Below are 9,512 nucleotides of genomic sequence, written 5' to 3'. Positions count from 1 at the left end.
GATTGATATTTATTGGCAAATTCACATTCACCCACCTCTTCCACATGTATATACATATACAACAAACTGGAAAGAGGTGACAGTTAGGGGATATTTATACGGGGAATACAGAAGGAACTGTATAACATTAAAAACAGCATTTCCAACTAAATGGAGTGTACAGTAATATCAGGCACTGAACTATTCAGATGTTGATTATAAAACATGAAATACAACAATGGTTATGTTTGATTAAACAGCAGGAGGAAGTTCTGAGGAACAGAGGGCAGAGCAGAAACATTGCCAAGTAGTTTACTCTCTAAATGAGTAACTGTCTACTTTTATAAACCACTTTCACTTTTACTCTCTTTTACTGAAAACCTGTCTAGACACTTCCAGCTGCTTCTTTTTCTATTCAGAGTAGCCCTGATAGGCTTGATTATATGTATCTTTTTATGACCTGGACCTCTTTGTGTTAATTTCACCAACCACATTCACTGAGGTTTGTGGTCAGTACACCCAAGCCACACCTCTGAAGAGTAAATAGCTTAACTCGCTGGCCATCTCACAGAAGAATCCCTGAACTCCCATCAGTCTCTAGTCCAACGAAACGGAATTGCCACGTACATTAATATCTGGCTGCTGATGAACATAAGGTAAGAGTTTTCTGGTATCCTGCCTACTGTTAGTTTTTAATCCTCCAGCTCTACAATAACTACCACTGAAGAATACCTGAATAACTGTTCCTGTGCCTTATGTCTTGTGCAGACTTTGGGTATTGTGTGTTTTGAAATACCCCTAATAAAGCGTATATAGCTGCAATACTTTTAAACCAGTGGTATATATTGTACGGACATTCTAAATAAACGGACAAACATGTTTTGCCTCGCTTGAGTTTGATCTAATCAGCCCAATTTATCTGTGATGTGTTGCAGTGTAGTTTGGAGAGAAATGTGTCTAATTTAGAACGCAACTGAAGAGAGGTAGGAATTTAGTGCAAGAGAATTCAACCTTTGTGGTAATTAAATATCCATAATTTGTCTCCATATTGTTTGTAAATATGCATTGTCATAAGAAACTGTAACGTGTCTAACATGATGTAATCAAGATACACTGTGACTCTTGACAATGAGTGACCATTAGGACAATATAATGAAAATGTAGTTTGTCAGCAGTATTAGTTAATGATGACACTCCTTGCATTAAGTTGACGGTTAATAATTAGTCAGCAAACTAGGATCACCTCACTTCAGCTATAAAAATAAAAAACGCCTTTCACAAAAGCTAGACATTTTGGTCTTGACCATCCGGCTAATATAGAAATATCTTGGAAAACATCAGCACCCCACATTACACTAGAATGTCAGGGCTCTTTAAACTCTGATACACTACATAATTTCTCACATAAAATCTAGTGTACATTTTTTATTCTGTTACACCTTCAATAAAGAATATAACTCTTGAACACAGACCAACATCCACAAATGATTTGAATTCATGAAATGGTCCCTTTGGCAGCATTCCCTCTACTCCACACCCCTTAGGACCCCTGTCGTCCCTTTGGCTGCACTTCTTCTACTCTAGACCCCGTAGGAACCCTGTGGTCCCAAACAGCATAAATACAAAACATTATACATATTAGGCCACGCCCATGTTGTTCCACCTCCATGCCCATGTTGTTCCACCTCTGTTCCATGTTGTTCCACCTTGGTTCCATGTTGTTCCACCTCCATGCCCATGTTGTTCCACCTCCACGCCCATGTTGTTCCACCTCCACGCCCATGTTGTTCCACCTCCATGCCCATGTTGTTCCACCTCTGTTCCATGTTGTTCCACCTCAGTTCCATGTTGTTCCACCTCCATGCCCACAGCGTTCCACCTCCACGCCCATGCTGTTCCACCTCCATAACCCACAGCGTTCCATCTCCACGCCCATGCTGTTCCACCTCTGTTCCATGTTGTTCCACCTCGGTTCCATGTTGTTCCACCTCCATGCCCATGTTGTTCCACCTCCACGCCCATGTTGTTCCACCTCCACGCCCATGTTGTTCCACCTCCATGCCCATGTTGTTCCACCTCCATGCCCATGTTGTTCCACCTCTGTTCCATGTTGTTCCACCTCGGTTCCATGTTGTTCCACCTCCATGCCCACAGCGTTCCACCTCCACGCCCATGCTGTTCCACCTCCATAACCCACAGCGTTCCATCTCCACGCCCATGCTGTTCCACCTCCATGCCCATGTTGTTCCACCTCCATGCCCATGTTGTTCCACCTCCATGCCCACAGCGTTCCACCTCCACGCCCATGCTGTTCCACCTCCATAACCCACAGCGTTCCATCTCCACGCCCATGCTGTTCCACCTCCATGCCCATGTTGTTCCACCTCCGTTCCATGTTGTTCCACCTCCATGACCATGTTGTTCCACCTCTGTTGCATGTTGTTCCACCTCCGTTCCATGCTCAAATGACATGATACACTGGATAATAAAAGTCTACACACCTTATTGAAAATAAGGATCTGCAACTTCAACCCAAATTATAAAGGGGGTGAAACCAAGGCAATAGCATTTTTTTATTATAATTTTTCTGAGAAATTATCCATTTGTTTTTCTTTTAAACATTATTGGCGTCAAATAATCATTAAAGGTGAATTAAGGACTGATTTATGATTATTCGCATGATCAAGACCTGGATTTTAAGGGTGCTGTAGACTTTTGATATCCATTGTGTGTAGTAGCCTGTTAAAACCTGATGCATGAATTCACATTGGTGAATTTTTTTTTTAAACAATATTAAATTCATCCCAGTTTTATTCATACTAAAAACATTAATTATATCCAGGATTTTATACATGACCGTTCAGTGAAGGTTTGAATGCAAGATTCACTGTCACGGCTTCGAGTGGAAAGGAGGAGCAGGAGAACGAAGTGATACTTCTTTGTGTTTTCTTTAATAATAGTGATAACGAATGGCGAAGCGTAACAATGCTCTTCTTTACAGGGAGACAATAACACACAAAGAGGGGAAGCAGAGGGAACATATATACTGGGGGGATGATGAGGATGAGAACCATGTGCGCTAAACAAGACACAGGTGAAATGAATGAATGAGATGGGCAGTGGTGTCAGAAGACCGGTGACGTCGAACGCTGGAGCCCGTCTGCTGCAGGGGGAGGAGAGGCAGCAGAGGGCGCAGTTTTCACATTCACTAAAAAAAATGCATGATGAAAGAAAGCAGAAGAATTAGCTTCTAGGTTGTAAATTGAATTTGAGTGGTGCTGGGGTGATTACTGTGGTGTCAAGAGGAAATCAAGTCAAAGTCCTTGAAACGTCTCTGATCTGAAGATCTGAAGAACAACAAAGTAATATGTATTTCAATGACTGAACTGAACTTACATTTCTTACTTACAAACATTTCTTGTTTCCTCGGGTTGGACCATGAAGCAACGAATCCTCCTCTGGTCTTTCCTGTTGTTCTTAACACTTATAACTGTCAATTCATTCTCAGAACTCAACTCAATTGAGGACGAAGAGTAGATTATAATAGTCGCCCATCCTGGCTCAAATTGCTCTACTGGCTAGCCAGCAACATCAACAACGATAATAATGGCATCATCAGACTTTCCAGAGTCACTTTAAAAAGACACTTTCAGTCCTCATGAGTATTTCAACGTTGAAGCTCTGTTACCGAGATATGGGAATAGATACTACAGCATCGGAAATCTCTACTCATGTAATCCCCCTGATTATGTCATAGATGCTTATAATAATAAACTTATAAATGCATGGGTAAACAGACAAAGGATCATAGTCAGAGTCAATGTCAATGATGTAGAAAACTCAGTCTACATCACTCAGCACTATCCACCAAATAGACACAACAGCGCATATGACCCACGCAACACCTACATCCTCCCTCCCAACCTCCTGAGAGAAATCAAGACTTTTCAGACTGCCTCAGCTCAGGAAATCAGAGACCAATATGGGATTGAAGTTTATGAACAAGACATACAAAGTGATCATGACAGAATAAACCTGATTCTTCACTTCCTGAGGATGAATAATAGAAATAATAATGGTAATGAAGAGTTATAATCTGAATATAGTTCTGGGTCTAGGGACTACATGTACTGGGAAAGCCAGGATCCACTGGAATAACATCCCTGAGAAGTACTTTAACCAGGGTGTGATGTTGGCACTTTATGAGAACAGTGGTAGACAGCTAAACTACACTGAGATATCAAAGGTGTCTGGCAGCTTTGATACCCCTATAGATCTGGACGCTGGCCTGGAGGTTAGGCTCCACAAGGAGACATATGTTTGGATTTTTAAACTGAAAAAAGTTCCCGGAGAGGAGATCTGGAGAGGTCCTGAATTTCATGATGCCAACAGGCTGAATCCAGTTACACAATTATGACACCTTTCTGCAACTCTTTGTGTACATTAAGAATACTTAATGTACACAAATGTACATTCTGCAACTCTGCTCATCTGTACATTAAGAATACTTTTGCTGATTGGACGGATGTATTTCAGAATTGGAAAACACTGGAAGACACTGTTTAAGAACTCCTGGGTTGGCTTCTACTCAGATGAACATAAGACACCAATGGGTATAATTCTGGGAAGTGGCAATGGGTGGTAGAATTTACCAAGGAAATCCGCTCTGACTTCCCAGACTATGATGTTTATGTGTATGAGTCTAGCATGGCCATGTCTCATGGTGTCCAGGCTAGATTCATGCTGACCAAGTCAGAGGACGAAAAGGCCTGTACTCTGCCCTGGGAAGGATTTGTGGACTCAGTTAGTGAGATAGATGAACTGAGGTAATAGAGGAGGCTATACTCTATGTTTAATGTTTTATAGATGATTCCAAGTAGTCAATAAATGAATGTGTGTACATTTGAATTTCATGTATTAACACTAGGACCACCAAGTCTTTCAAACGAACATTAACTGCCGTTTGTCGTCATTAGCAAATTAATCTATTAGCATGGACATTCTCCTCCGCAGCATCACCATCCAGCCAGAGCATCAGTTCATCTACTGGGTCGTCATCAAACTATATACAGTGGGGCAAAAAAGTATTTAGTCAGCCACCAATTGTGCAAGTTCTCCCACTTAAAAAGATGAGAGAGGTCTGTAATTTTAATCATGGGTACACTTCAACTATGAGAGACAAAATGAGAAAAGAAAATCCAGAAAATCACATTGTAGGATCTTTAATTAATTTATTGGAAAATTCCTCTGTAAAATAAGTATTTGGTCACCTACAAACAAGCAAGATTTCTGGCTCTCACAGAACTGTAACTTCTTTAAGAGGCTCCTCTGTCCTCCACTCGTTACCTGTATTAATGGCACCTGTTTGAACTTGTTATCAGTATAAAAGACACCTGTCCACAACCTCAAACAGTCACACTCCAAACTCCTCTATGGCCAAGACCAAAGAGCTGTCAAAGGACACCAGAAACAAAACTGTAGACCTGCACCTCTACATTATTGTAAAACATAAATATCTTTGTCTTTGAGTGGGTTTTCACTTGTTTCAACCCAATAGAACCAATGATTATGGATAAAGAAAATATGGGAAATACATACATACATACATACATCTTCTTCCGCTTCATCCGGGGCCGGGTCGCGGGGGCAGCAGTCTAAGCAGGGAAACCGAATCATTTAATTCTTTTTGAGTTTTTGACGTCATTGGATTCAGTGAGGGGTGATTAGCGCCTGGCTACCATTTGGGTACGAATGCTAAGTGCTGTGGGCTGTTGGCGGATTTAGTCTGAAATCAAGGCAAAAGAACAGGTAAATATTCTCTGAATAGTTTTCCGTTTGTGAGTTTAGAATTCTAAACTTTTCCTACCTATTTAGGAAAAGTAATGGAAAGAGGAGGGTGTAGCTTTCTAATGGCATTTTTATTTTAATTACAAACTCAAACGCCAATTCATGCTGGCATTTGGCTGTCCTAGTGTTGAAACATTTACAGATACCTTTTTCGAGGAAGAGTTTTGAGAAACAAATGATCTAGGGAGATTAAAATATAAATAACTTACAACCAAAGGCTGATTATACAGGTGCTGGTCATCAAAAAGTTGATTTATTTCAGTAATTTCATTCAGAAAGTGAAACTTGTATAATGTATACATTCATTACACACAGACTGATATATTTCAAATGTTTATTTCTTTTAATTGTGATGATTATAACTGACAACTAATGAAAACCCAAAATTCAGTATCTCAGAAAATTTGAGTATTGTGAAAAGGTTCAATATTGAAGACACCTGGTGCCTGTCACGATTCCCGGGACTCAGGACAGAGGTAGGATCCAGAAGCAGATACAGACACCGGGGTAAAAGGACAATGATGATTATTGTAGTAGTCGGAGATGACAGTGGAGATACGTGAGAATTACGTAGGCGGGTATGAATGTATTGTTGGAGGGTGGATAGTGGGTATGAGTGTATTGTTGGAGGGTGGATAGCGGGTATGAGTGTATTGTTGGAGGGTGGATAGTGGGTATGAGTGTATTGTTGGAGGGTGGATAGTGGGTATGAGTGTATTGTTGGAGGGTGGATAGAGGTTATGAGTGTATTGTTGGAGGGTGGATAGTGGGTATGAGTGTATTGTTGGAGGGTGGATAGTGGGTATGAGTGTATTGTTGGAGGGTGGATAGAGGTTATGAGTGTATTGTTGGAGGGTGGATAGAGGTTATGAGTGTATTGTTGGAGGGTGGATAGTGGGTATGAGTGTATTGTTGGAGGGTGGATAGTGGGTATGAGTGTATTGTTGGAGGGTGGATAGTGGGTATGAGTGTATTGTTGGAGGGTGGATAGTGGGTAGCAGAGGTACGAAGTCCGGGAGGCAAGAATGGTCGAATAGTCAGGCAGGGTTCAGTTAACAGAGCGGGGAGTCAATGCAGGGGAAGGTCGATAACCGGAAGGTAGAAAGGTGGTTGGGAGGGAGGTACAGGACGGGTCTCGGAACAAGGGGCTGAAAACGACGGTGAGCAGAAGATAACAAAAACAGGATACTCGGGAAATAGGATAGCTTGCTTAATTAGGTAGAGAACACTGTAATAATTAAGTGGCTGTACAATAATCCGGCAGGGACTGAAAGCAGAACTCTCCTATTTATAGGGAGAGTGGCAATCAGCACCCCAGGTGTGTAGACTGGTGCAGGTGCTCAGGACCTTGGACCTCAGAAAACACAGTGGACCAACACCAGCAGATGACATGGCACCCCAAACCATCACTGACTGTGGAAACTTTACACTGGACTTCAAGCAACGTGGATTCTGTGCCTCTCCTCTCTTCCTCCAGACTCTGCGACCTTGACAAGGAAATGCAAAATGTATTTTAATCAGAAAACATAACTATGGACCACTCAGCAGCAGTCCAGTCCTCTCCCAGGTGAGACACATCTGACGCTGTGTCTTGTTCAAGAGTAGCTTGACACAAGGAATGTGACAGCTGAAACCCATGTCTTGCATACGTCTGTGTGTGGTGGTTCTTGAAGCACTGACTCCAGCTGCAGTCCACTCTTTGTGAATCTCCCCCACATTTTTGAATGGGTATTGTTTCACAATCCTCTCCAGGGTGCGGTTATCCCTATTGCTTGTACACTTTTTTCTACCACATCTTTTCCTTCCCTTCGCCTCTCTATTAATGTGCTTGGACACAGAGCTCTGTGAACAGCCAGCCTCTTTAGCTATGACCTTTTGTGTCTTGCCCTCCTTGTGCAAGGTGTCAATGGTCGTCTTTTGGACAGCTGTCAAGTCAGCAGTCTTCCCCATGATTGTGTTGCCTACAGAACTAGACTGAGAGACCATTTAAAGGTCTTTGCAGGTGTTTTGAGTTAATTAGCTGATTAGAGTGTGGCACCAGGTGTCTTCAATATTGAACCTTTTCACAATATTCAAATTGTCTTAGATACTGAATTTGGGGTTTTCATTAGTTGTCAGTTATAATCATCAAAATAAAAAAATAAAAATCTTTGAAATATATCAGTCTGTGTGGAATGAATGTATACATTATATAAGTTTCACTTTTTAAATGGAATTAGTGAAATAAATCAACTTTTTGATGATATTCTAATTTTATGACCAGCACCTGTATGATGTTTCTGTTAATTTGTATCTTCTGTCACTCTCTGGGTCTGGATGCAGGACCTAAGGTCTTGCCTTAATTACTCCAGCTTGACCAATGAGTTTAATCCCACTACTTTATTGTATGGTGCCAGGAAGCAGCAATCATTAACAGACGTCCAGGAATGGGGAAAAGCAAACATTTACTCAAATAGACACTAAACTTCCCGCCAATGGCCTGACCTCTGTTTCTCAACTCTCCTTCTCCTTTAACCACATTAACAGTAGAGGTTGTACACACAGCCAGAATACTGGCTCTACGTGACTTTTTTGCAGTTGTTGACAGCTTGCAAAATGTCACTAGAGCCTATTATATACAGCTTTAAAATAAGACATAAGAAATTATGTATTAATTTACACAGCGACGTCGATATCCTTCAGGCCTATAATACTTATATTTAAAAAACAAATGTAGACATCATACATTCTGTAAATTACAGTTTTTCTGAATTGTTACCACTGAACTGAACCCCATTCTCTGAACCAAATTATCAGTACCCATTTGTTGAATCAGTCACTCTTTTTGCACAACCTAAAAAAAATTCAGGTAGTTAGACACAATTTGCAAATTGCATTCACTCTGTTGGCAAAACTCTAAAAACATTCTCACTCACTAAATCACATTTCGCACTGTGATGCAAAATGGTAAACACGAGCTGCAAAAATTTAACAAAACTACAACACAGTTGTCATCGTTTATACACAATGGCTCAAAATAGTTCACACTTCTGATGATGTGATCAAACCAATTGTTCAGAATGTAACAGAATGTTCAGAGTACACATTTGGCACAGGTCTGAGGCAAATCAGTCAATCAATCAAATGTATTTATAAAGCCCTTTTTACATCAGAAGTTGTCACAAAGTGCTTTTATAAAACACCCGGCCTTAAACCCCAAGGAGAAAACAACAGTAGAGTTGAAATTCAGTGGCTAGGAAAAACTCCCTGAGGCCGAAATTTAGTGTGACGACTGCGCCCTCTGCTGTCTCTCTTCCCCCTGCAGCGGGCAGGCTCCAGCGTTTGATGTCACCGGTCTTCTGACACAACCGCCCATCTCATTCATTCATTTCACCTGTTGTCTTGTTTAGCGCACCTGGCTCTCATCCTCATCATTCCCCCAGTATATATGTTCCCTCTGCTTTCCCTGTCTTTGTGTGTTATTGTCTCACTTACCTAAGAGCATTGTCAGCTACGCCTTTTCGCTACCTATTAAAAAACACAGTAAACACGTATAACTTCGTACTCCTGCTCCTCATTTCACTCGAGCCTGACATTTAGGAAGAAACCTAGAGAGGAACCAGGCTCAGAGGGGTGACCAGTCCTCTTCTGGCTGTGCCGGGTGAACATATTAAGAGTACAATTTGTAATTATTAATAAATGCATGT

General features: G+C 41.2%; 1 pseudogene; it reads left to right on the top strand.

The window, feature by feature from the left end:
* Window positions 1–2,948: 2,948 nt before the first annotated feature.
* LOC117594695 lies at window positions 2,949–4,809 on the top strand (annotated as a pseudogene).
* Window positions 4,810–9,512: the final 4,703 nt, after the last annotated feature.

Source organism: Esox lucius, chromosome 7 (genome assembly GCF_011004845.1).
Source record: "Esox lucius isolate fEsoLuc1 chromosome 7, fEsoLuc1.pri, whole genome shotgun sequence".
NCBI classification, from domain to species: domain Eukaryota; kingdom Metazoa; phylum Chordata; class Actinopteri; order Esociformes; family Esocidae; genus Esox; species Esox lucius.
The sequence above is the reverse complement of the archived record's forward strand: the minus strand, read 5'-3'. Positions and strand labels throughout refer to the sequence as shown.